This window comes from Mus caroli, unplaced genomic scaffold (genome assembly GCF_978045245.1).
Source record: "Mus caroli unplaced genomic scaffold, Mus_caroli_1 scaffold_5, whole genome shotgun sequence".
Lineage (NCBI taxonomy): Eukaryota > Metazoa > Chordata > Mammalia > Rodentia > Muridae > Mus > Mus caroli.
In genome coordinates this window covers 70,103,660-70,130,664 of record NW_028227260.1, presented here as the reverse complement: position 1 = coordinate 70,130,664, position 27,005 = coordinate 70,103,660, and the positions used below count along the sequence as shown (strand labels likewise).

The window sequence follows — 27,005 nt, the reverse complement described above, 5'->3', positions numbered from 1 at the left end:
TCTCAAACTATAAAATCTGATTCTCAGAACCTGCATGGTGGGCACACTCTCCCATTCCCAGGAGGTTTGGGGGGTACCAACCTCTTAGAGGGAGAAATGATTCAATTTTATGAACAGCCCAGTTTCATTATCTTGAAATACTTTCGAATGATTTTATTTTTATTTCATGCATCTTAATATTTTGCCTGCATAGACGCTATTGAGGACAAGTTATCAGATCCCCTGGAAAAGTAGTGATAGTTGATTGTGAGCTGGCATATTGGTAATTGGAACTAAACCCAGGTCCAACAAGTGCTCTTAAGCACAGCAGCTTTCTAATCCCTGCACACTAAGTTATCCTTTGTTAAATATGTCTTGTGTACACACAAACATCGTAGACAACTTCCAGAGTCACTTCTCTCCCTTCTGCTATATTGGATCAAACCCAGGTTGTCATATACCATTACTTGCAAAGCCAATTCATAGGCCCAATGTTCAGGTCTTACCAAAACATGAGACAGACACAGAAAACAATAGCTCATGTTCAAAACCAGTACGTATTAATGCAAACTGTTCCTTGAAATATATCATGAAATTGGTAACAAAATGGGAGGTGGTTTCCAAACATTTTTTTTTTTTTACACAACACCACGCCTGTCATTCCAACACTTGAGAAGTACTGAGGAGAGAATTTGTAACTTAATGCTAACCTTAGCTACATAGCCATTTCAACGACAGCCTGGGCTACATGAGATCTGGTCTTTTAAAAGGTAAACAAAACAGGATGGAAGCTATGGCTCAGTGATTAAAGGTACTTGATCTTCTCTGTCCCATTGCAAATTCCCCAGTCTTACCATGCCCCGCCCCCACCCCTGTGGCAGACCACTTGCAGGAGTCTGCCTTCCCTTTCTGCCTCTATTCCCTTGGAACTGTGCAGAACTCTCTAGGAGTTCTTCCTTCCAAATCCCATCATTGTGCTACACTGCCAACATGAAAACAAGGAGATGATCTTTACTCTCGTTGCCATCTTCCATTTGAAATTCCCAAGTCTCACCCTCAGTCCTGGAGCAGACTCCACCCCATGAGGATTCTACCTAATCTCAAGGTCTCTCTCAGTCCAAGTCCCACTTCAAGCCCATCTGCATCCCTTTCTGCCTGGCCCCAATACCTAGAAGCACATTCTATCTGGGATCCCCAGAGGCCACACCTAAAAAAGGACTCAGAAGCACTCCCTGTCAAGCAAGCCACAGCAACTATACTTTCCTAAGATCCAGAGAGGACAACAGAAACCAAGGAACTCAACACCTACCCAAAGAAAAACAGATATCAACACTGAGAATCACAATCATCTCCAACCCAGATGCCTAGACACCAGCACAAAACCACAATCATGAGCACCAAACACAATATGAGGCCACCAAAACCTAGCACCAATACTACAGAAAAGCAATATAGCTGAAGCACAAGACAAAAAAAATGACAATAGCTACTATGAATATGTTCAATGAACTTAAAGAAGATATGAACAAATCCATTAAGGAAGTCTGTGAAAACACAAGCAAGCAGCAGGAGGAAAGGATGAAGCCAGTTCAAGACAACACAGTAGAAATAGAAGCGCTAAAGAAAATTCCAACTGATGTAAAACGGATTGAAAACTTCAGGAAGTCAAACAGAGACTTCAGAGGTAAGCCTCACCAACAGAAAATCTCAATCACTAAAGATATGATAAGAGACTCTGGTCTCATGTGGAGGTCTTTGATTCACTTAGACTTAAGCTTCTTACAAGGAGATAAGAATGGATCAATTCGCATTCTTCTACATGATAACTGCCAGTTGTGTCAGCACCATTTTTTGAAAATGCTGTCTTTTTTCCACTGGATGGTTTTAGCTCCCTTGTCAAAGATCAAGTGACCATAGGTGTGTGAGTTCATTTCTGGGTCTTCAATTCTATTCCATTGGTCTACTTGTCTGTCGCTATACCAGTACCATGCAGTTTTTATCACAATTGCTCTGTAGTATAGCTTTAGGTCAGGCATGGTGATCCCACCAGAGGTTCTTTAATCCTTGAGAAGAGTTTTTGCTATCCTAGGTTTTTTTATTTTTCCAGATGAATTTGTAAATTGCCCTTTCAATCTCAGTGAAGAATTGAGTTGGAATTTTGATGGGGACTGCATTGAATCTATAGATTGCTTTTGGCAGGATAGCCATTTTTATTATATTAATCCTGCCAATCCCTGAGCATGGGAGATCGTTGCATCTTCTGAGATCTTCTTCAATTTCTTTCTTCAGAGACTTGAAGTTCTTATCATACAGATCTTTCACATCCTTAGAGTCACACCAAGGTATTTTATATTATTTGTGACTATTGTGAAGGGTGTTGTTTCCCTAATTTCTTTCTCAGTCTGTTTATCCTTTGTGTAGAGAAAGGCCATTGATTTATTTGAGTAAATTTTATATCCAGCTACTGCACTGACACTGAAATTAATAGAGGAGAAAGTGGGGAAAGGCCTTGAAGATATGGGCACAGGGGGAAAATTCCTGAATAGAACAGCAATGGCTTATGCTGTGAGATCAAGAATTGACAAATGGGACCTCATAAAATTGCAAAGCTTCTGTAAGGCAAAAGACAGTGTCAATAAGACAAAAAGGCCATCAACAGATTGGGAAAGGATCTTTACCAATCCTAAATCTGATAGGGGACTAATATCCAATATATACAAAGGGCTCGAGAAGCTGGACTCCAGAAATTCAAATAACCCCATTAAAAATGGGGCACAGAGCTAAACAAAGAATTCTCAACTGAGGAATACCGAATGGCTGAGAAGCACCTGAAAAAAATGTTCAACATCCTTAATCATCAGGGACATGCAAATCAAAACAACCCTGAGATTCCACCTCACACCAGTCAGAATGGCTAAGGTCAAAAATTCAGGTGACAGCAGATGCTGGTGAGGATGTGGAGAAAGAGGAACACTCCTCCATTGTTGGTGGGATTGGAAGCTTGTACAACCACTCTGGAAGTCAATCTAGAGGTTCCTCAGAAAAATGGACATAATACTACCAGAAGATCCAGCAATACCTCTCTTGGTCATATACCCAGAAGAAGTTCCAACTGGTAATAAAGAACACATGCTCCACTATGTTCATAGCAGCCATATTTATAATAGCCAGAAGCTGGAAAGAACCCAGATGTCCCTCAACAGAAGAATGGATACAGAAAATGTGGTACATTTATACAATGTAGTACTACTCAGCTATTAAAAACAATGGATTTATGAAATTCTTGGACAAATGGATGTATCTGGAGAATATCATCCTTAGTGAGGTAACCCAATCACAAAAGAAGTCATTAGATATGCACTCACTGATAAGTGGATATTAGCCCAGAAACATGGAACACCCAAGATACAATTTGCAAAACACAAGAAAATCAAGAAGAGGGAAGACCAATGGATGGATACGTCATCCCTCCTTAGAATAGGGAACAACATACCCATGAAAGGAGTTACAGAGACAAAGTTTGGAGCTAAAACGAAAGGATGGACTATCCAGAGACTACCCCACCTGGGGATCCATCCCATAATCATCCACCAAACCCAGACACTATTGCATATGCCAGAAAGATTTTGCTGAAGGGACCCTGTTATAGCTGTCTCTTGCGAGGCTATGCCAGGGCCTAGCAAATACAGAAGTGGATGCTCACAGTCCTCTAATTGGATGGAACACAGGGCCCCCAATGGAGGATCTAGAGAAAGCACCCAAGGAGCTTAAGGGGTCTGCAACCCTATAGGTGGAACAACAATATGAACTAACCAGTACCCCCCAGAGCTCGTATCTCTAGCTGCATATGTAGCAGAAGATGGCCTAGTCAGCCATCATTGGGAAGAGAGGCCCCCTAGGTCTTGCAAACTTTATATGGTCTAGTACGGGGGAACTCCAGGGCCAAGAAGCAGGAGTGGGTGGGTAGGGGAGCAGGGAGGGGTGAGGGGAGGGTATATGGAACTTTCAGGATAGCATTTGAAATGTATATAAAGAAAATATCTAATTAAAAAAAGAAAAAAAAAGATATGATAAGAGAAATGTATACCTCAGCCAAAGAAAATAGTAAATCTAAACAAATTCAGCAACAAAACATCAGGAAATCTGGGACACTATGAAAAGATGAAATCTACAAAAATAATGGAAAGAGAAGGAGGAGGAAAAACCCAGGTTAGAATTACAAAAACAAACAAACAAACAACAACAGAAGAAGAAAATTTCACAAAGTGTGGCATACCTGGCATACCCTCTCAGAAGCAAAGGGGAGAGGACTCTGTGAGGAGGAGATCAGGAGGTGGGGTAATGATAGGGATGTACATAAGAACAACAACAAAAGAGATATATTTGAAAAAGGATCCATCCTTCTGTTGTATCCAAGAAACATACTCCACATCACCACAGGGTAAAAGGATGGAAAAAGATATGCCAAAGAAATGGACCCAATGGGGCTGGAGAGATGGCTCAGTGGGTAAGAGCACCCAACTGCTCTTCCAAAGGTCCAGAGTTCTAATCCCAGCAACCACATGGTGGCTCACAACCATCCGTAACGAGATCTGGCGCCCTCTTCTGGACTGTCTGAAGACAGCTACAGTGTATTTACATGTAATAAATAAATAAATCTTTAAAAAAAAAAAAAGAAAAGAAAAAGAAATGGACCCAAAAAGTAAGCCAGAGTAACCATTTTTATTATCTAATAAAAGACTTCAAACCGAAACTAATCAGAAGAAACGGGGAAGGACATTACATGTTCAAGAGAAAAATCCACCAAGAGGATTTTAACATCTATGCACCAAACACAAGAGTACCCAAATTTTTAAAAGAAATACTTCTGCATCTTAAATCATATATTGACCCTCATACACTGATACTGGGCAACTTCAATACCCAACTCTCACCAATAGATAGGTCATCCAGATTAAAAACTAGAGAAATGTTTCAGCTAGCTGATAATATAAACCAACTGGACTTTATAGATATTTACAAACATTTCATACAAACACAAAAGAATCTACCTTTTTCTCAGCACCTCAGGGAAATTTTTACAAAACTGATTACATTGCTTAACAAAGCAAGGGTCAACAGATACAAGACAATTGAAATAACAACCTATAACCTATCTGACAACCATAGATTAAAACTAAATATTAATAGAAACAGAAAGCTTACAGACTTGTGGAAACTGAACAATGCATTACTGAATCTGTCAAGATAGACATTAATAAAAGAGAAGTTAATTTGTTTTAGAATTGAATGAAAATGAAAAAACAACATACCCAAACTTACAAGACACAATGAATGTAGTTCCAAAAGGCAAGTTCATAGCACTATGCACCTCCATAAAATAATTGGAGCAATCTCACATTAGCCATTTTTACTATATTGATCCTGCCTATCCATGAGCATGGGAGATCTTTCCATCTTCTGAGATCTTTGATTTCTTTCTTCAGAGACTTGAAGTTCTTATCATACAGATCTTTCACTTCCATAGTTAGAGTCACACCAAGGTATTTTATGTTATTTGTGACTATTGTGAAGGGTGTTGTTTCCCTAATTTCTTTCTCAGTCTGTTTATCCTTTGTGTAGAGAAAGGCCATTGATTTATTTGAGTTAATTTTATATCCAGTTACTGCACTGATGCTGTTTATCAGGTTTAGGAGTTCTCTGGTGGAATTTTTGGGGTCATATATATATATATATATATATATATATCAAATTCTCATCCCACTGTCACATTAGCTCTAATTTTTATTTTAATTGTTTTTTATTTGATATTTTCTTTATTTACATTTCAAATGTTTTCCCTTTTCCACGTATCCCCTTCAGAAACCCTCTATTCCATCCCCTCTCCTTCTGCCTCTATGAGGATGCTCCCCCCCACCCCACCCCACCCCACTCCTGTCTTTCTTCCTGCCCTGGCATTCCCCTACACTGGGGCATCAAATACCCTCAGGCCCAAGGGCCTCACATCCCCTTGATGCCAACAAGGCCATCCCCTGCCACATATGCGGCCAGCACCATGGGTCCATGTGTATTTTTATTTGGAGGTTTCGTTGCTGGGAGCTCCAGGGAGTCTGGCTGGTTGATATGGTTGCTCCCTCCAAGGGGCTGAAAACCCCCTCAGCTCCTTCAGTCCCTTCTCCAACTCTTCCATCAAGGACCCTGCACACTGCCACACACACTGGGAAATGCCACGCACTCTGGTCAAGTCTGCTTGACAGGCTGAAAAGTCTGCAAGCACCCACGAGGAAGAGTTTCACGGACACTCACCTCCTGGAGCTTTGGCATTCTCATTTACCCATATACCCATACTCTATTCCCGCATTAGTCTGGTGTATGGAACTATGAGCTCTCTCTTAGTATTTTATTATAAATGCCTTTTAAGATTAAATTCTGATACAGTTAAGTCTCCCCAATGTTCCAAGGTCCTAGAAGCTTGGAATCTGGCAAGAATGCAGTAAGGTAGTTACCTATTCAGTAACTAATTAAGCATTACAAAAGACAGAGCTAGTAGCTCAGAGCTGGTCTGCAAAATATTTACTAAGGACAGTAGCAAATCTCACCCAAACAAGGGAATAACATAATATAGCTAGGGAATCCCAGTGAGACAGAGATCTTCTCTACAGTTAGGTATAGCAAGCTTCACATTAGAAGCAAGTTGGTAAATTCTTCTGTAGACCCAGGAAATAGGGTGTTGGGGTATTGCAGTATTCATGATAAGGTCTGCTAGTGCAGAACCCCTGGTGGTGGGTTTAACAATAGACTAGTTTACACCTGGCTCCTTTCTTTGCAGCAGCAGCCTGGTCCCCACCTTCTTTTGATGTATATATTCCTTTTGTATTGCTTCACTGTAACTTGGTGAATTGTATTTTGCCTGGTTTCTTGTTATTTCTTTGCTATAAAAAGTTTGATGCATGACCTGACAAAATACATTCAGATTCTACACAATCTCGCATGTTGGTCTGTCTGTCACCCGCCAACTCCTTGTCCACCTGCCCCAGAGACTTGTTCCACGCTGACAAAGGGACCCAGAGGGTCTGTGGCAGCACACTGTCCAATGGTTGGCTGCAAGCATCCATCAAAGCAACTTTTGAAAGGATAACATTTAATTTGGGCTAGCTTACAAGTTGAGTGTTTTGGTCCATCATCATCAAGGTAGGAAGTATGGCAGCATTCAGGCAGGCATGGTGCAGAAGGAACTGAGAGTTCCACATCATCATCATCTGAAAGCTGCCAGGAGAATACTAGCTTCCAGGAAGCTAGGATGAGGGTATTAAAGCCCATGCCCACAGTGACACACCTACTTCAACAAGGCCACATCTCTTAATAATGCCAAGCCCTAGGCCAAGCATAAACAAACTATTATGCATACATACATACATACATGAAAAAAAACTCAAAATGGAATTAACAAAATAACAGGAGAGAGGAAAGCCCTAACTAGACATCAGTTGCTATCAAATGAAAACTCCAGTTCTGTGTTATATTTTAGCTAGTTGTTGGCCAAAGAGACCCCATGGAAATCTCCAAACAACCCACAAACTGATGTTAAAGGTCCTATTGCTGAATACCACACCTATACAACTCACTGAACATGGAGAAGTTGAGCTTGTGCCTACATGGAGCCTTCACTTTTACTGAGTAGTGTTCAAGGTACTTTAAAGGTACTCTGCACACTACCAAAGAAGAAAGGTAAACATCCAAGCCACACGTGGCACAAATCTTGTGGGAGTAACCAGCCAACATCTGATTGGCTTTAAGGACAACTCTATGAAATGGAACCCAGATTTAACACTGCTTGCGTGGCCAAGAACATAGTGCTCTACTCACAGATCAGTGTCTTGCTCAGCCATCATCAAAGAATCTTCCCCTCACAGTAGATAAGACCAAATATAGAGACTCACAACTGGACAATATGCAGAGTGAGAGACCCTGAAAACATCTGTTCCTAAATGGGATGTCTATAGCTAGTCTTTGCTACTGTGTAGGTTCTTACTTTCCCATCCTCTATCCCCCTACCCTCCATTTCACCCCCTAACATTAGATAGGAGAAAAACAAGGATAGAGGGAGAGAAGACTTAGGAAAATCCCTGAATCTAATTTTTTTCCTTTCATTATTTTTTCTTTGATCATGGCTATTAGCAAACTGCAACCAATCTCCTAAACAACTGACAACCACCAATCCCACCTCTCAGGGCAGCTAGCATTTATGTGCCCTCTGAAAAGTTCCCAGAATTCCAAATGTCATGCCTATAGAAATTATCTTCAGGTGGCAAAACCATGCATCTGCTAGAGGATGAGGTTAATCAGGGTCAGCTGCTATGGACAGACTGAATCAGCCCCACATCCCTACAGCGGGGATTAAAATGAAAGCATACTCTTACAATATTTATGTTTTTAAAAGAAACCAAAATCCCAGAATTCTCAAAAATGTCACTAAAGATGTCTTCATCAAATCTTTGCCCTGGGAGATTAGGGAACTTTGTAGTAGGGGAGGCAAATAGGTTGTAAAGGCCAGTAGAAATAGAAGACACCAAGGAAACAAGGTCTTCTAAACAACAGAACTGACACACAAGTTCCTCATGAAGACTGTTGCAGCATACACAGGACCTTCTTAGATATAAGCCACACGAGGTCCCCAGCTGAGAGGGGAAGTGGAAACAAGCACCCCCCATCCTTATCCCAGAAGCTATCCCCAACTGGTAACTGCTTGCTAAGGAATCTCCAACAGGGTCTCATTGGGTATACAGACAACACTTAAGGTCGGATTCCATGCCCAGCAGTAGATGGCCAAAATAAAATGAATATAGTAGGATTTTTGTAAGGTTCTTTATCTCATAATGCTATGTGTACACTTTTTATGTTACAGGTGTTCTGCTTATTATGCTATGGTTTCATACTTTTGACGGATTTATGGGATTTCTGTGTGAGCAAATATGTATATCTCTTCATCTGTGTATGTTTCTTGTGTCTTTTCTTTGGCTCTTTTTTCTTTGTTTGGGTCAACTCTGTTTTGCTGTTGCTTATTTGTTTTCTAATGAAAAAGAGGTGTGGATTTGGGTGAGTGGAGAGGAATGGAGGATCTGGATGGAGCTGGGAAAGGGAAGATGGTGATCAGAATACATTGTATGAAGACAATCTATTTAAAATAAATCAATAAATCTTATTGGAAAAAGAGAAAAATATCACTAATATCAACACTTTCTTTTAAAGACCTTACTTCTCTTCTAGAGTAGCTGCTGTTGATTCTCAGCATGGATATGGCAGCTCACACCACCTGTGACTCCCATCCCAGGAGATCTGAAACCCTCTTTTCTGGCCTCTCTGATCTACTACTTAGAAATGGTAAACATAAACTCACACAGGAAAACACGCATATACATAAAGAAAATAAAATGAGTAAATGTATTTAAAAGCAAACAAAAGAGACAATATTATGACTAGAGACAACAAAATTTATAACAGGCAAAATACATCAGAAATACATTAACAATTACAAACATAACACTGACCACGTAGCATTGAAACAAAAACCCAGATAGCAATTTAGGAATAAAATCAACAAAAGCTAGATAGAAATAATCAGTGTGACATTTAAAATAGATAAAAACCACCAGGTGAAACATTGAAAAATATATGTAAGACATTAACAACCCTGTTAACATGCTAGACATAACACACATCTATAAGAGATTTTAAGTATTTCTACTAAGTAACTATAGTTTTCTCAAGTTCACAAGATTTCCCGAGAGAGAGAGAATCCAGTAGGCCAATAAACAAGCCATGGTAAGTTTAACAGAACTGAAATCCTCTGAAGTATAATCTCTGACCCTAACAGAATATAAAACATAAAATACCTGGAAAATAACATGAGGAAACTGAAAGGGCTTCATGTATAGTAATGATATTTTACATACAATATCAAAAAATAATTGATGAAAGAAACCATTGACGAGCTTCTATCATTTTCTAAAGATTCAGTTCTGTGCAAGACAATGTCCAGATAGTGACAAGCCACAGACTAGAAAATATTTGCAAAAGGTATGTCTGATAAAAAATAAAACTTATCCAAAATATGCATATAAGTCTAAAAATTAACAAGGAAGCAACCTAACTGAAAACAATAAGAAAATTATCTAGGCTCATACCTATCCATCATATGCTGGTGAGAATATGGAAGATTAGAACACTCGTTGCTTGTGGGAATGAAAAATGGTGCAGCCAGATGGAAAGACAATTTGGGTCTGTTATAAAACTAAACAATAACCTATCATGGTGCGTTAAACCTACAAGCCCAGCTGTTGGGAGGCTGATGCTAGAAGATCTACAATTTGAGGCAAGCCTGAGCTACAAAGTGAATTCCGGACCAATGTGGTCTACATAGTAAGAACTTATGGGAAAATATTAATAATATTTTAAATCTACCTAAGCATAACAAACTAGTGATTGCAGTCCTTGCTATTTCACCACATTAAAAATTTATTACCAGTGGTCACTTGGTCAGCACATATACTAAAGTTGAAATGATATAGAAAATGCTAGGATGGCCATTGCACAAGGATGACAGACACATTTGTAAAGCAGTTATCATTTTGCAAAATCTGTGCTATGCATAAGTAAATATCTTATATTTAATGTTTTTATACTATTTTTTATTAAATTTTTTCTAGGCAACAAAAACTGTCAAAATTCATAAAATATGCCTACACAAAAATCTGCAAGCCGGGTGGTGGTGGCACATGCCTTTAATCCCAGCACTTGGGAGGCAGAGGCAGGCAGATTTCTGGGTTAGAGGCCAGCCTGGTCTACAAAGTGAGTTCCAGGACAGCCAGGGCTATACAGAGAAACCCTGTCTTGAAAACAAAACAAAACAAAAATCTGCTCAGACATTTTTTTAAAAGTCAGGCAGGAGCCAGGCGTGGTGGCGCACGCCTTTAATCCCAGCACTCGGGTGGCAGAGGCAGGCGGATTTCTGAGTTTGAGGCTAGCCTGGTCTACAAAGTGAGTTCCAGGACAGCCAGGGCTATACAGAGAAACCCTGTCTCGAAAAACAAAACAAAACAAACAAACAAACAAACAAACAAAAAGTCAGGCAGGCAACAAATGTCTTCCATATTAAGTAAAATGAAACAATGAGGGGCTGGTTGGTGATTTCAAAATTTTGATTATTACTTCCGTTCTATTTCTATTGGGTGTGTTTGTTTTTTTGTTGTAGTTATTGTTCTAGAGATTTCAGTTATGCAGTTGTGCTGGTAAGTTGCTAGTATGAGATCTCTCCAATTTCTTTAGGAAAGCACTTAATGCTATGAACTTCCCTCTTAGTACAGCTCTCATCATGTCCCATAAGTTTGGATTTGTAACCTTCATTTTCATTGAATTCTAGAAAGTCTTTAATTTCTATATTTGTTTCTCCCCTGATCTAGTGGTCATTGTGTAGTTTTTCAGTTTCCATGAGTTTGTGGGTTTTTTGTTGTTTGTGTTATAGTTGAAGTCCATCTTTAATCTATGGTGGTCTAATAAGATAGGCGGCTTATTTCATTTTTCTTGTATCTATTGTGGTTTGCTTTGTGATCAGCTATACACACAGTTTTGGAAAAGGTTCCATGAGGTGCTGAAAACAACCTATATTCTTTTGTGTTTGAGCAAAATGCTCTGTAGACATTTATAACATTGTTACCCATGAGTTATAAAACTTGGAAGCAACAAAATTTCTTCAATTAGATGTATAGGTAAGTATATAAATGTGGTACCTATGGAACAGAGAGAGAGACCCATGAGTAAATGTGAAGAGCTTTTTCAGACACTTTTCTTGAGTAGAAAAATGGTTGTGTTTCTTCTACCAGTTGGGTTTCCTCACTATCAGTTGCTTAAATATATTTGAAATAAAGGGAAAATGGATTATAAAATAAAAATCACTGACAATGGGAAAAACAAGAAACAAAAGCCAGACTAGCCCCCAAGGAAAGGCTATAATAGCCATGCATTATCCTATGAACCGGAAGTACTTCCTGTTGAGCAGAATCCCTGTAGTCTCTAGCCCCAGAAGAAAGGCAATTTAGCTGCAGGCAATAGGACCTTCCACAGCAGCACCAGAATCTTCAGGTGAGCCAATACCTGCCGCCTTCCCTAAAGACACTCTTTTTCTAAGACCACCAAACCCAAAGACTAGTTTTCAAATGCTTACTAGAAGTTCAGGAAAAATGCACCACCTCTGCATGGCAAAGATTGAGGACTCCACTCCCACGGTCGTGGAGGTATCTATTCCTAGGGGCTTGGTTAAGAAAAGGGAGCAGGTAACTGACCTTCAGACTAAGGACCCCAAAAACCTTAGTGGAGATGAGCAGGGTCATCGCGACATGCCAAAACAAAAAGTAGACGCAGAGGCACCCAATGGGGGTTTACTGGCCCTTAGAGAGAAGGTGGAGACCTGTCCTTTAATCCCAGCACTCGGGAGGCAGAGGCAGGCGGATTTCTGAGTTCGAGGCCAGCCTGGGCTACAGAGTGAGTTCCAGGACAGCCACGACTACACAGAGAAACCCTGTCTCGAAAAACCAAAAAAAAAAAAAAAAAATCCACAAATAAACCCACAAGCCTCTGGCCTAGAGACCGTAGCTATGGCAACACGCTTGGCTGTTGCCAGAAAAAGCCAGTCATTTTGTGACCTAATGACTGGTCTTGGACAAACGCAAGCCCATTCACACTAACAGCCAGTTCAAGCCTGGCTTCAGGACCACGTCCATGTCCACACGATTGGTCACTGCCATAAAGAGACCATCTTCACTGGGCCCAGTGACCACAGCCGTGAGTACACCTTTGGCCAATGGTCACTCCTCACCAGGCCTAGTGACCAGAGCTATAGTCACATGCTTAGCCATTGACAAAAATGTCCCACAGCCATGGGCATACAATCGGCCACTACTAGCAAAAATGAATTTCCATCAAGCATGATACTTAATGAAAATGATCAGTCTTTATCTGGCTCAGGGACCACAACTATGGCAACAGGCTTGGCTGGCCAAATAACTGTCCACATTGTTCCACACTTGGTAGCTTCCCAAAAAAGCCAGTCTCTGACTAGCCCAGCTCAGTTGGGCCAGTCAGAGACTGCTACACCCACTCAGTTGGCTGTTACTAGGAGAAGTCCATGTTCATTTTTCGCTAAAGACTTGGACATACCTTTAACTGGTGCTACTACAGGAAAATATCCATCTGTAGAGACAACTAACATGAAACAGCCAGTTACAGAAACAGTTAACATGGAGATGCTAGTAACAAAAGAGATGGCCAGAAAAAGGCGACCTACTTGAAAGGATATGTCTCCTGAAAAGCAGCAGTGTTTCAGTGTGAGGCTTACAGAGGGCTCCTCTATATTCAAAGATATTGTGGTAAGGAAGAAAGATGGCTTCACCCACATCTTTTTATGTACAAAATCATCAGAAAATAACTCATTTAACCCAGAAGTGATGAAAGAAGTTCAGACCGCCCTGGACAAGGCTATTGCTGATGACAGCAAGCTGATACTGTTGAGTGCCATTGGCAGTGTCTTCTGTTCTTTTTTATATACCATCTCATGAGGAACAAGAAAAGAGAAAGCACTAAGATGGCAGAAGCGGTCAAAAATTTTGTGAATGCTTTCATTCAATTTAAGAAGCCTATTATTGTAGCCATCAACGACCCAGCCATCAGACTGGGCATCTATATTACCTCTTTGTGATATTGTTTGGGCTAGCGAAAAGGCTTGGCTTCGAACACCCTGTACCACCTTTGGACAGACTCCAGATGGCTGTTCTAGATTTACATTTCCCAAGATTATGGGACAAGCTTCTGCAGGTGAAATGTTATTGTGTGGGCAGAAGCTAACAGCACAGGAAGCATGTGAGAAGGACCTGGTCTTCCAGGTATTTTGGTCACAGACTTTCAACCAAGAAGTCATGATTAGAGTCAAGGAGCTCGCCTCATGTAATGCAGTTGTCCTGGAAGAGTTGAAAGCCTTATCGCTCTTTAACACCAAGTTAGACTTGGAGTTAGTCATTGAAAGAGAGTGCACAATGCTGAAGAATATTTGGGGCTCTTCACAGGGAATAGATGACTAGTTAAAATACTTGGAGAAGAAAATCTAGTTTTGACTGAGTGGACCACCACTAACAGCCCTGGAACTGGTTTAAGTAGAACTGGTTTAAACACTGTGACACTGCTTGCTCCTAATACTTATGAATACTTACTCTAAAAGCCTGAAACAAGTTCACCTGTACCTCATGCATATAAGTACGACTGGAATACCCAACCTATTATACGAAGAAGTTTTAACGAACTTTGACTGAAAAGTACCATTAATCCAACATCCCTATCTTAGATCTACATACACAAAGGATGAAGAAAAGGTTTAATGGTGTAAACTTGTTTGACTAGTACTATGTTAAAAAAAATAAATAATTTTAAAAATATATAGAAAGTCCTTTGGACATGAAATTTGTTTTTTTTATTCTCCTTCCAAATAGAAGAATCTAAAATGATATATTAGAATCACATCCCTTTCTAAATAGACATACATAAAGATCTGAGACATTTAATTTGTCTCCAGGTAGAGAGGTTTAAAAACAAACAAACAAACAAACAAACAAACCCTAAAACAATAAAAAGGGGGGAACCTTTTAGGAAAAAATATTTCTGACGAAAAATCTCAACATACACTTAGGGTTCATGTTAAAATATCAGCTGGTCCTTTATTATGTATGTCCAGCTTAGAATCAGTTAACATGAAGAGACCTCTGTCTCTGGAAGAAACTTTAAGCTGTAGGATCCGTACATAACTGAGTAGCTTCAGTATGAATGGCAAAGTTAAAGTTAGTCCTAGTGTGTTTTAAATCTGTCCCACCCTTTTAAAAATTAACTGCTTCTTGTGGCTGGAGGAAAAGGATTCCTCTATACTAATCGTGATTTGCTATTTGCAAATAGGATTGGTGTATTGTACCAATAAAGAAGTTTATAGAGTATAATTTTAGGTTCACTTAGGGTATATTTAATAAGGTAAAACTTACTTTTGAATACTATTTTTTTGATTCTTCTTTTCATTTTTATTGGTTATTTTCTTTATTTATATTTCAACTGTTATTCCCCCCTTCCCTGTTTCCCCTCCACAAACCCCCTATCCCATTCCTCCTCCTCCCCCCGCCTCTATGAGGGTGCTCCCCCACCAGCCCACCCACTCCTGCCTCAGCACCATAGCATTTCCCTACCCTGGGTCATCAAGCCTCCACAGGACCAAGGGGTTACCCTCAGTTTCACTTAAAATAAATTTTATTTTATAAGGTAAATTTCTTTTGCATACTATTATAGAACATTTAAAATTATTTTGTATTTGTGATTTAATATTCTCAATATTAGCTGTAATATATCTCATTTTTTTAACAATCTGAGATTTTAGACTTAGAACTGACCACTTCTTTCTAACTGGCCAGTTAGAAAGCTGTACAGTATGGAAATCTGATGTTGATTTGGGTTGACTGGTATCCACAATTTTTAAAACATATTTTTTAAGATTTATTACTTTATGTGTACGAATGTTTTGTCAGCATGTTATATATGTCTATGCAACACTGCATGCCTAATGCCTGAGGTAAGAAGAGGGCATTGGATTCCCTGGAACTGAAGTTACAGATGGTTGTGAGCTACTATGTGGATGCTGGGAATAAAACCTGGGTCTTCTGTAAGAGTAGCAAGTATTTTCAACCGCTGAACCATCTCTCCTGCCCCTGGGTACCACATTGTTATGACTGAAACCTACTTTTCCATTTTGTAGTTCAAACTATATAAAACTAGTTAACTCTATAAAGTTTTATAGAATAAATATTCAGCTGCGAAAACTGGTTACAACTAAAATATTTTCTGCCTTTTTGTTTTGAGACAAGGTCTCATGTAGCCTAGGATGACTTCCAACTCATTATGAGCCATGACTGACCTTCAACTCCTGATATCCCTGCCCCTACTTCTGCAGTGCTAGGATTGATTACTGGCATGTGTCACCACAGCCAGCTTTGAATCTATACACATGATAAAATGGTATAAAATGTTATGTATCCATTACTAATATGAATTTCCTGTTTAAAATTTACTTATAATGGCTTTGAGATTTCTTATATAATTAGCTTCAAGTAGCATTGTTTATGTAAACTATAACAATTAATAATAAATTAATTTTAGGTACCAATTCATTTTAAATTATAGTACAAAACAATTATATATCAACATTAATATTTAATGAGAACAAATTTATGTTACAAAATGAGAAATGCATTAAGAATTGTAACTATGTTGTAATTTTGCAAATATGTTTAACATCTGACATAACAAAATACCTAGACTGTCATATCTGCTTGTGCATTCAGTCTGCTGAGGTACATTTGGGTATTTGTTTTGTTTTGCATTTTTGTTTTTTGGTTGAGGATATATGAAATCTTATTCTCTCATAAATATTTAGTTGGAAAAGGTAAAAGGCAAAACCTTTCAGGTAATGACAGCAATCTTTGTTGCTGCCACACTTTACTGTTATACCACCACTACCTAGGTTTGGGAACTATGTAAGAAAAGAGGTTTGTTCAGCTTACCACTTGGGGAGCTAGAAGTCTAAAATTAAGATGCCTCATCTGTTCAGCTTCTAGTAAGGGCATTCTGGCAACATCACAATATAGAAGATGGTAGCATGGTAGGAGTACTATGCAAGAGGAATGGAGCTGTTACATGGCAAGACAGGAAGCCCAACAGTTTCCAGGTTGCAGTCTCATGAAAAAAAATCAGTAAAGGTCCTAAATTTCTCATTAATGCCTACTAAAGGTAATGTTACCAGTACCTAATTGCCTTCTATTCAGACTATCTCTTAAATATTCTGAACATAGTCAGATTACGATACCAAGCTTCCAGCACGTAAAATTTCTGAGTGACTCATTCAAATTGTACGCAAAGTGCAGGGCCAACTAAAATCTTACAGAGAGTAGTTTCTCTAAGATTAGTGGCAGTGTGTAAATCAGAAACTGGGTTGGTGACCTTTTCATATCTCTAGCTCCAAACTGATCTTGGATTTTTAATGGATCTCAACCCACTTATGACTCTTTTGCATATGTATAATTTTATAGCATCATGCATTAGTTACTTGGGAAACACTTGAATATGATAACTATGCAATTTGGGGCCCCCAAGTCACTTCCAAGCATCCATGTCAGACAGCTCACAACTACTTATAATTCCAGCTCCAGGGAGATCAAAAGTCTCAGGCCTCCACTGACATCTACATACAAATGTGAATACCTACACGAAGACACAACTAAAATAATAAAAGGAAATCTTTAAAAACATTTGAGGTCTTCCTATAAAAATGCACATAACCTGCTATCTGCATTTTTGTACATATGCTTAATATTGTTTTGATCATACATATTTAACCTGCCCAACTCCTGCTAAGTCTTCTCTGCAAATATGCCCCCCTTATAATTTTATGTCTTTTCTGTGTGTATGTGATCCAATGAGTTTCATTAGGGCTTTCTATACATCACTGAAGAAAATGTCTCTGCATTCTTCATAAACTGTTAACTGTTTAGAATTCCTCAGAAAGTGAAGGACATCATGAGCCCCTCCCACTTCCAGAACAGGGTGTTGATGGGTCCAGTTCTTACACAAATAATCACAGCTTCTCTGAGTTCAAGAGTGCAACAGCCATAATATACATAACATACAACATGCCTGAAGTTATTCCATGTCTATTCCCACCTCCATCCAGCCCCTTCTTCCATGATGCTTCAAGAGCATGGATGGTATAGTAAACCTGTCTCATTCATGGTGGGGCATTCAATAGCCATTTTTTCTCAGTATTTTAATGAGTTATGAGTCTCTGCACTCTGTGCTGACTACTACATAAAGAAGCATTCTTGAGCAATCCTGACAGCAGCACTATTCTATGTTCATGTACATAACCTACAAGACAACTTGGCAAGCATATTGAGTTACTTAAATGATGAACACACTTGGTAAAACAAAAGCAGCAGCTTCCCCAATAGAAACTATGATACATACTCCCCAGCCATGGGCTTTGTCCAGGTTTGCAGTATGTGTGGAATGGTTAGTTACTGCATAACAGATTTTACAGTAGTTTAGCAGTGGATCATCTTGCCTGGCTGGCCAGTATTATTGCAAATAGGGTCAACAGCTGAGTTAAGACTATTGAGAACAATTTTTCTACTTCTACTCAACACAGTATTGGAACCTCTAGCCAAAGAAATTAAGCAAGTAGAAGAAACAAAAGGAATTCATAATACAAAGGAGGAAGGAAAATTATTGTGTCCACAAATGCCACGAACCTGTATATAGAAAGTCTCAGAGGTTAATAAAAGCATTAGAGTTAATAGATTTAGCAAGTCAAAGCATGAAAACCAACTGTGCTTCTCTATAGTTAATGTGAACAACTTGAAAGGGAAATTGAGGAAATCACTCCATTTAGAATAGTCGAAGATGTAAAATACTGTGGAATAAAGTTAAATAAAGCAAACGATTTGTACATATGCAGCTACAAAATACTGATAAAATTAAGGACATAAATACATGCAAAACATAAATGTTCATAGATTTAAAATCTAATAACATTAAGTATACTATTTAAAGCAACTTATAGATCCAATACAAACCACATGAAAATCCAAAGTATATTTCACAGAAATATAAAAATCTATCCTAAAATCAAAATGTAATCTGAAAGAACTCAAAATAAACAAAATCTTTTAAATTTCCATATTTAACTATTGGGGGGCATGCACACACCACAAGATATGTATGGCAGTCAGAGGACAACTCTTAAGAGTCAGTTCTCTCCTTTTACAGTGTGGTCCTCACAAGAGAACTCAGGTTACTTGATAACAAATATGACTACCTGCTGAGATATCCTGCCAGCCCCAAAACAATCTTGGTAAGAAGTTGTCAATCTCATACTCACTGATTTCAAAACTTGCAGCAAAAATAATCATAATTGAACCAATATAGACATGCATCAAGGTCATGAATTTAGACCCATTTAAAAGAATTTAATGGCCAAACGAGAAAGCCTAAAATTTATGGTCAACTGAATTACAACAAGTGTGCCAAGAATTATTTTTTGTAGCCTTGCCTAGAGCTTGCTATATAAAATGAGATAGTGTTAAAGCCATAGTGATCTAAATTCCCTTACTTCTGGAGTACTGGGATTAAATTCATGTACTACAATACCTGACCAAGACTATTTAGCATAGTCTTTTTTTCCATATTTTTTTAAATTGGGTATTTATTTCAATTACATTTCCAATGCTATCCCAAAAGTCCCCCACACGCTCCCCCACCCAATCCCCTACCCACCCACTCCCACTTCTTGGCCCTGGCGTTCCCCTGTACTGAGGCATAGAAAGTTTGCACGACCAATGGGCCTCTCTTTCCAGTGATGGCCGACTAGGCCATCTTCTGATTCATATGCAGCTAGAGACACGAGCTCCAGGGGGAAGGGGGTATTGGTTAGTTCATATTGTTGTTCCACCTATAGGATTGCAGATCCCTTCATCTCCTTGAGTACTTTCCCTAGCTCCTCCATTGGGGGCCCTGTGATCCATCCAATAGTTAACTGTGAGCATCCACTTCTGTGTTTGCTAGGCCCTGGCATAGTCTCACAAGAGACAGCCCATATCTGGGTCCTTTTAGCAAAATCTTGTTAGTATATGCAATGGTGTCAGCATTTGGAAGCTGATTATGGGATGGATCCCCGGATATGGCAGTTTCTAGATGGTTCATCTTTTCGTCTCAGCTCCAAACTTTGTCTCTGTAACTCCTTCCATGGGTGTTTTGTTCCCAATTCTAAGAAGGGAAAAAGTATACACACTTTGGTCTTCGTTCTTCTTGAGATTCATGTGTTTAGCAAATTGTATCTTATATCTTGGGTATTCTAAGTTTCTGGGCTAATATCCACTTATCAGTGAGTACATATTGTGTGAGTTCCTTTGTGATTGGGTTACCTCACTCAGGATGATGCCCTCAGGTCCATCCATTTGGCTAGGAATTTCATAAATTCATTCTTTTTAATAGCTGAGTAGTACTCCATTGTGTAAATGTACCACATTTTCTGTATCCATCCCTCTGTTGAGGGGCATCTGGGTTCTTTCCAGCTTCTGGCTATTATAAATAAAGCTGTATTTAGCATAGTCTTATAAACATCTTATAAACAAAGTTTACTGAACAAATTATACCATACCAAATGAAGTTTAACTCTTTTCTGAAAAATTCACATAAATTAACTGAAAAATCAAACAAACTTTAATGCAAGAGCTAAAAAATACAAAGCTGAAACTGTAGGGGAAATATTTATGCCAATAGAATTGACAATTATTTCTTAGATACAGCACCAAAAGCATAGACCACAAAGGAAAAATAGGGAAACTGAATCTGTCAAATTAAAAACACATGCATCAAATGTCATGCCAAGATAGTGAAAAGATAGCCCCCAATATGAGTGTTAGGAAAATTAATTTTTTGTATAATTCAATATAACTTTATCATTTTAATAAAATAATTACTAATAAATAATTCACAATCCCTTCCAGTCGGCGCCAGCACCGGGTCACCTGGGCATGGAGTCGGTGGACACCCCCGAAGTCCCTAGAGGACTCTCCACTCGATCTTAGGACCTCTGGTGAGTGGAACACAACTTCTGTTCCATTCCAATCGCGTGGGACCTGAGATAGCATTAGAGAAGCAGAAAACCCGACCAGGGTCACAAGTCCCTTCTGGTCGATGCCAGCACCTGGTCAACTTGGGAGCAGGAGTCGGCGGACACTCCCAAGGTCCCTAGAAGACAGCTTCTGAGGTAGACCCAGTTTCAAGCTCCAGATATCTGGGAACCTTCCCTGCCAGAGGAGAGGTGTCTGCCCCGCCCAGGAGGGCTTTGCCAGAGCACCTGGGGGAGCCATCTTGGTTCCCAGATCCCTCTGAGACTAGTCTGTGCAGGTGAGAGTGTGGACTACAGAAGCTAACAGCTTCTGGGACAAGCCCTGTTTCAGGCCTTCATCTTCTGCCAGGAGGCAGGTCCCAAAAGCCATATATCTGTGTACCTTCCCTGCAAAGAGTGCTCTGACCACTGAAACTCAGGAGAGAGCTAGTCTCCCAGGTCTGGTGTTAGAGGCTAACAGAATCACGAGAGGAATAAGCTCTAACCAGAGACAACTATAACAACTAACTCCAGAGATTACCAGATGGTGAAAGGCAAACGTAAGAATCTTACTAACAGAAACCAAGAACACTCACCATCATCAGAACCCAGCACTCCCACCTCACCCAGTCCTGGGCACCCCAACACACCCGAAAAACTAGACCCCGATTTAAAAGCATATCTCATGATGATGGTAGAGGACATCAAGAAGGACTTTAATAACTCACTTAAAGAAATACAGGAGAACACTGCTAAAGAGTTACAAGTCCTTAAAGAAAAACAAGAAAACACAACCAAACAGGTAGAAGTCCTTAAAGAAAAACATGAAAACACATCCAAACAGGTTATGGAAATGAACAAAACCATATTAGACCTAAAAAGGGAAGTAGACACAATAAAGAAAACCCAAAATGAGGCAACACTGGAGATAGAAACCCTAGGAAAGAAATCTGGAACCATAGATGCGAGCATCAGCAACAGAATACAAGAAATGGAAGAGAGAATCTCAGGTGCAGAAGATTCCATAGAGAACATCGGCACAACAATCAAAGAAAATGGAAAATGCAAAAAGATTCTAACTCAAAACATCCAGGAAATCCAGGACACAATGAGAAGACCAAACCTACGGATAATAGGAGTAGATGAGAATGAAGATTTTCAACTAAAGGGCCAGCAAATATCTTCAACAAAATTATAGAAGAAAACTTCCCAAACCTAAAGAAAGACATGCCCATGAACATACAAGCAGCCTACAGAACTCCAAATAGACTGGACCAGAAAAGAAATTCCTTCCGACACATAATAATCAGAACAACAAATGCACTAAATAAAGATAGAATATTAAAAGCAGTAAGGGATAAGTGGATATTAGCCCAGAAACTTACAATACCCAAGATATAAGATACAATTTGCTAAACACATGAAACACAAGAAGAACAAAGATCAAAGTGTGGACACTTTGCCCCTTCTTAGAATTGGGAACAAAACACCCATGGAAGGAGTTACAGAGACAAAGTTTGTAGCTGAGACGAAAGGATGGACCATCTAGAGGCTGCCATACCCGGGGTTCCATCCCATAATCAGCTTCCAAATGCTGACACCATTGCATACACTAACAAGATTTTGCTGAAAGGACCCAGATATAGCTGTCTCTTGTGAGACTATTCCAGGGCCTAGCAAACACAGAAGTGGATGCTCACAGTCAGCTGGATCACAGGGCCCCCAATGGAGGAGCTAGAAAAAGTACCCAAGGAGCTAAAGGTGTCTGCAACCCTAGAGGTGGAATAACAATATGAACTAACCAGTAGCCCCCAGATCTCATGTCTCTAGCTGCATATGAATCAGAAGATGGCCTAGTCAGCCATCCTTGGAAAGAGAGACTCATTGGCTTTGCAAACTTTATATGCCTTAGTACAGGGGAACACCAGGGCCAAGAAGTGGGAGTGGGTGGGTAGGGGAGTGGGGGTGGGGGAGGGTATGGGGGACTTTTGGGATAGCATCAGAAATGTAAATGAAGAAAATACCTAATTAAAAAAATTTTTAAATATATATATAAAATAATTCACATAGCCTACATTTTTTCATTTACATAGTTTAATGGTTTTAAAGTATATATTCATAGCTGCACTAAAACCCATTACACTGTATAAATTCGCATTAGTTATGACAGTGCTCAAGATAACAATAAGAAAGTGGCTCTCTGTGGTTCCTGTGCTCTTTCCAAAGCAGAGAGAATTTTTTCAATTTTCCTACAAATTTGTGACAGCTAAGCAGTCTCACAGGGTATGGAAAAAGTAGGAAAAGCCAAAGAAAGTGTAAAACCATTGCACTCAAATAGCACCTGGTGTGCCAGAGCTTCTTGCTTACTGTGACTTTTGGAGCTTGTCCTGGATTCCAAGTTGAGTATGATGACCTCTGAGACAATGCCACTTTTGTGATACTTTCTTAATCAATATCAAAAATCAGAATCTGGTCACAGCCCAGAGAAAGATTATATTGGACATTTAATCTGCCCACCAAACTGCAGAGCTTTCTAGGTCCAGTGTATACTTATAAACATCTGAATTTTTTTAGTTTTTCTCCAATTATCTGAGCACTGGGTTTTCTGTGATTCCCAGGAGAATATTCTAGCTCTTCTTGGTACTGCCTCCATAACAAAAATTTGGCCTTTAAGAAAACAAAATGGCGAATTGTGGGCAAACAAAATACACAAGGAAAAAAACTACCAAACACTTCTACCACTTGTCTTACTTCTATATGCTATCATTGTAGAAATTAAAAATAAAATAAAAAGGAAACTGAAAATCCTGAGAATCAAGGTTATTCCTGGGTCTATATAGAGAGATCTTAAGGAAAAGAAGCTTTGATGCCTGAACAAATTCTGTTTACCTGTAGTAGTACATTTCCCTTGGGAACAACTTATTTCTTAAATCACAGGAAAACATTTTCAGACACTACTACATAGCTAGCTAGCCTCTGGGTTCAAAATATTTAAAAAAAATACAGAGAAGGGAGACTAGGGCTACAGGTCAGTTGATAGAGGATATATATTAAAACCAGAATCTCTATAAAAGATTCAAAGTTATACTGTAAGACTATAATAATAAAACCAGCATGGAACTAGAATAAAAACAGAATCACTGATCAATGGAATAGAGTTGAGGGCCCCCATACAAACCCACACATCCCAATTTTTAATGAAGAAGCAAACAGCACACACTGGAGAAATCACAGCATTTGCAACAAATGGTGCTGTTAAACCTGGATGACTGAATATAGAAGAATGAAATTAGAGCCTTATTTCTCAGTCTCCATAAAAACTCTAAATGGATCAGAGACCCCAAAATAAGACCGGAGAGTTGAATATAATAGAGAAGAAATTAGGGTATATTCTTGAGTTCACTGACATAGGAACAGACTTTAACATGACTCTGATAGCACAGGCATTAAGACCAACATTTAATACCTGGGACCTGATGAAACTAAAAGGTTTCTATACAGCAAAGAATACAATCAAACAAGTGAAGAGGTACCTTAGAGAATGGGGAAATTTTTTTCCACTGATATACCTGGAAGAGGATTATAATCTTTAATATTTAAAGAGCTCAAAATATTAATCAAGAAAACAATCCCCATTTTAATAGAACAGAGAAACAAATAGAGTGTAGAGTGCTTAAAAGATAATATACAAACAGCTGAGAAATATTTTACTTTTTTTTCAACATCTTTAGTCATCAGGAAAGTAAAAATTAAAACTACCTTAAAATTTTATCTCACCCTAGTCAGAATGTCAAACACTAAAACAGAAATGACGGCATGAATGTGGGGGAAAGGGCGCACTTATTCACTGCTGGTGGTGGGTACAGAGCTGTGCAGCCACTATGAATATCAATATGGAGATTTTTCAGAAAGATAGATATAAATTTATCATATGATCCAGCTATATACCTCTCTTCAAGTATATACCCAATGGACTCCATATACCATCATCTAGAGATACATGCTCATCCTTGTTCATTGATTCTCTACTCACAATAGCCAGGAAATGGAAACAGCCTAGATGTCTATTGGGTGATGGATAATGAAATGTGGGATATTTACACAATGGGAAATTATTTAGCTATTCAGAAAAATGATATTGATGGATAAGTGCATAAGAGTGTATTTGATAGTGAAGGTATAAAAGCCAATGTGAGGATCCACAGCTTCTGTTCTGAATGAATAACTAGTCTAACCATATAGGAGTTCATTGATATATATATATATATAGCCTTTATCTCCAATGATTTTATAAGAAGGTGTAAAATAAATAAATTTAAAGTGAAATTATAAAACACAGATAAATGGATGAAGTTAGAAAAATTCATTCTGAATAAGTAACTCAGACCCAGAAAGACAAATGCCACATTTTCTTTTATCTATGGATGTTAGCTTTGAATCTTAAGATACATGTTTCCTTTAGGATACCAATAACATCAGAAAACTATGAAAGGACGATCTTGGTCCATGTTCTGTTACTTTGAAAAGATACCATGAACACACTAACTTTTATAAAAGAAAACATTCTTTTATAAGAATGGAAACCAATTTCAGAGGTTTATTCCATTATCATCTTGGCAGGGAGTAATGGAAGCACACAGGTAGACATGGTGCTGGAAAAGTAGCCAAGAATGCTACATCCAAATCCCGGGCAGCAGGAAGAGAGAGTGTAACACTGGGCCTGCCTTGAACTTTTGGAACTGCAAGGCCCTCCCCCAGTAACACACTTCCAATAACAAGGGCACCCCTCTCCAACAAGGCCACACCTCCTAATCCTTCTCAAGTTCCCTATGGCTAAGCATTCAAATACATGAGCCTATGAGGGGCCATTCATATTCAAACCATCACATTCTATTGCCTGTCCCTCATAGACTTACAGCCAAATCATAATGCAAAAATGGATTCAGTCAACTTCAAAAAAATTCCCATAGTCCATTACAATCTAAACACTGTATAAAAGTTAAAAAAAAAAAAAAAAAAAAACAAGGTCTCTGAGAATCATAGCATTCTCTTAACCATAAATCAAAAATCAAAATCAGAAAGCAGCTCACATGCTTCCTACATACAATAGAGTCAAACATATATGACCATTCCAAAAGGGAAGAACAGAAGCAGAGTGAAGAAATAGTCGATCAAAGCAGAACTGAAAACCAGCAGGGAAAACTCCAAATTCTACCTCTCTATGTCTAACAAACATTCTTCAGATCTGCAACTCCTTTCAACTTTTTTGACTACAACACACGTCTTTCTCTTGGGCCATTTGCTCTCCCTGTTAGAAGCTTTCCTCAGCAGGTATCCCACAACTCTGGCATCTCCAACATCTTTGGATCTCCTACAGAATTCAGGCTTCACCTTCACAGCTTTACATAATGAACTCTCTGGACTTCCATGCATGGACATCCCTAACACATGCCTGACCTCATGGCTTTCCTTAGTTGTGAGGGGAGAGTCCACAACCCCTTTCTTGAATCCTTGACTCTAAAGCCAGAACCATGTGGTCAAAGCTGCTTGCTGAGATGGAACTTGTCCCCTTCCTACATCAGCTTTCTGTTGTTGTTGATTTCCTTCACTGCTTAAGCTTTCCTTTAATCCCTTTCCACAAATTGGAAGCTTATCTAGGTGAGCTCTTATCCTCAGGTCACTACTCCCCTCATTCCATTTAGTATCAGTCTTTTTTTTTTTTCAAACTTTTTATCTCCTTGAGCACTGGACATAGCTCCATTACACTTTCTGGTGATCCTTGTCTCCTCAAACTGTACACTTTGTATTTCTCCTTGCCCAGCTTGCTCCTTTTCATTTTATAGATCTGGGTAAGTAAGAGTGTCCACTAATAACCAAGCAAAACAGTCAATACTAGGCTACCTTGAAATAATTGCCATTAATCCAAAATTTTTCAATTTAGTCTTAACAAATTTTTAGGACAGAGGCAGAAAGTAAACACATTTTTTTTTTTTGCCAAAATATCACAACAGTCTCTAGGCCACTTAGTAATATCTTCCCTCTGAAATTTCTTGATCTGGACCCCCCGCAGTTCACATCACCCTCAGCAGTGTCTTCCATGCTCCTATTAGAATCATCCATTAAACCCCACTTAGAGCATTCAATTGCTTTCCTGATCCAAAATCCTGAAGTCCACATTCCACCAATAAGTAGCATGGTCAGGCCTATTACAACAATACCCCTCTCTCTGATATGAACGTCTGTCTTAGTCACTCTTCTATTACTGTGAAGAGACACAATGACC

General features: G+C 39.0%; 1 protein-coding gene, 1 non-coding gene and 1 pseudogene across 2 annotated transcripts in view; 2 read left to right on the top strand and 1 right to left on the bottom strand.

The window, feature by feature from the left end:
- Ophn1 (oligophrenin 1) overlaps positions 1-27,005 on the bottom strand; it is a 351,191-nt gene that overhangs the window by 253,306 nt on the left and 70,880 nt on the right. The window lies entirely within an intron of this gene.
- On the top strand, positions 1,471-14,135 carry LOC147004636 (uncharacterized; annotated as a pseudogene).
- LOC115030139 (U6 spliceosomal RNA) lies at positions 10,504-10,610 on the top strand. Its single transcript, XR_003835764.1, has one exon. It is a non-coding gene; the product is annotated as a U6 spliceosomal RNA (small nuclear RNA).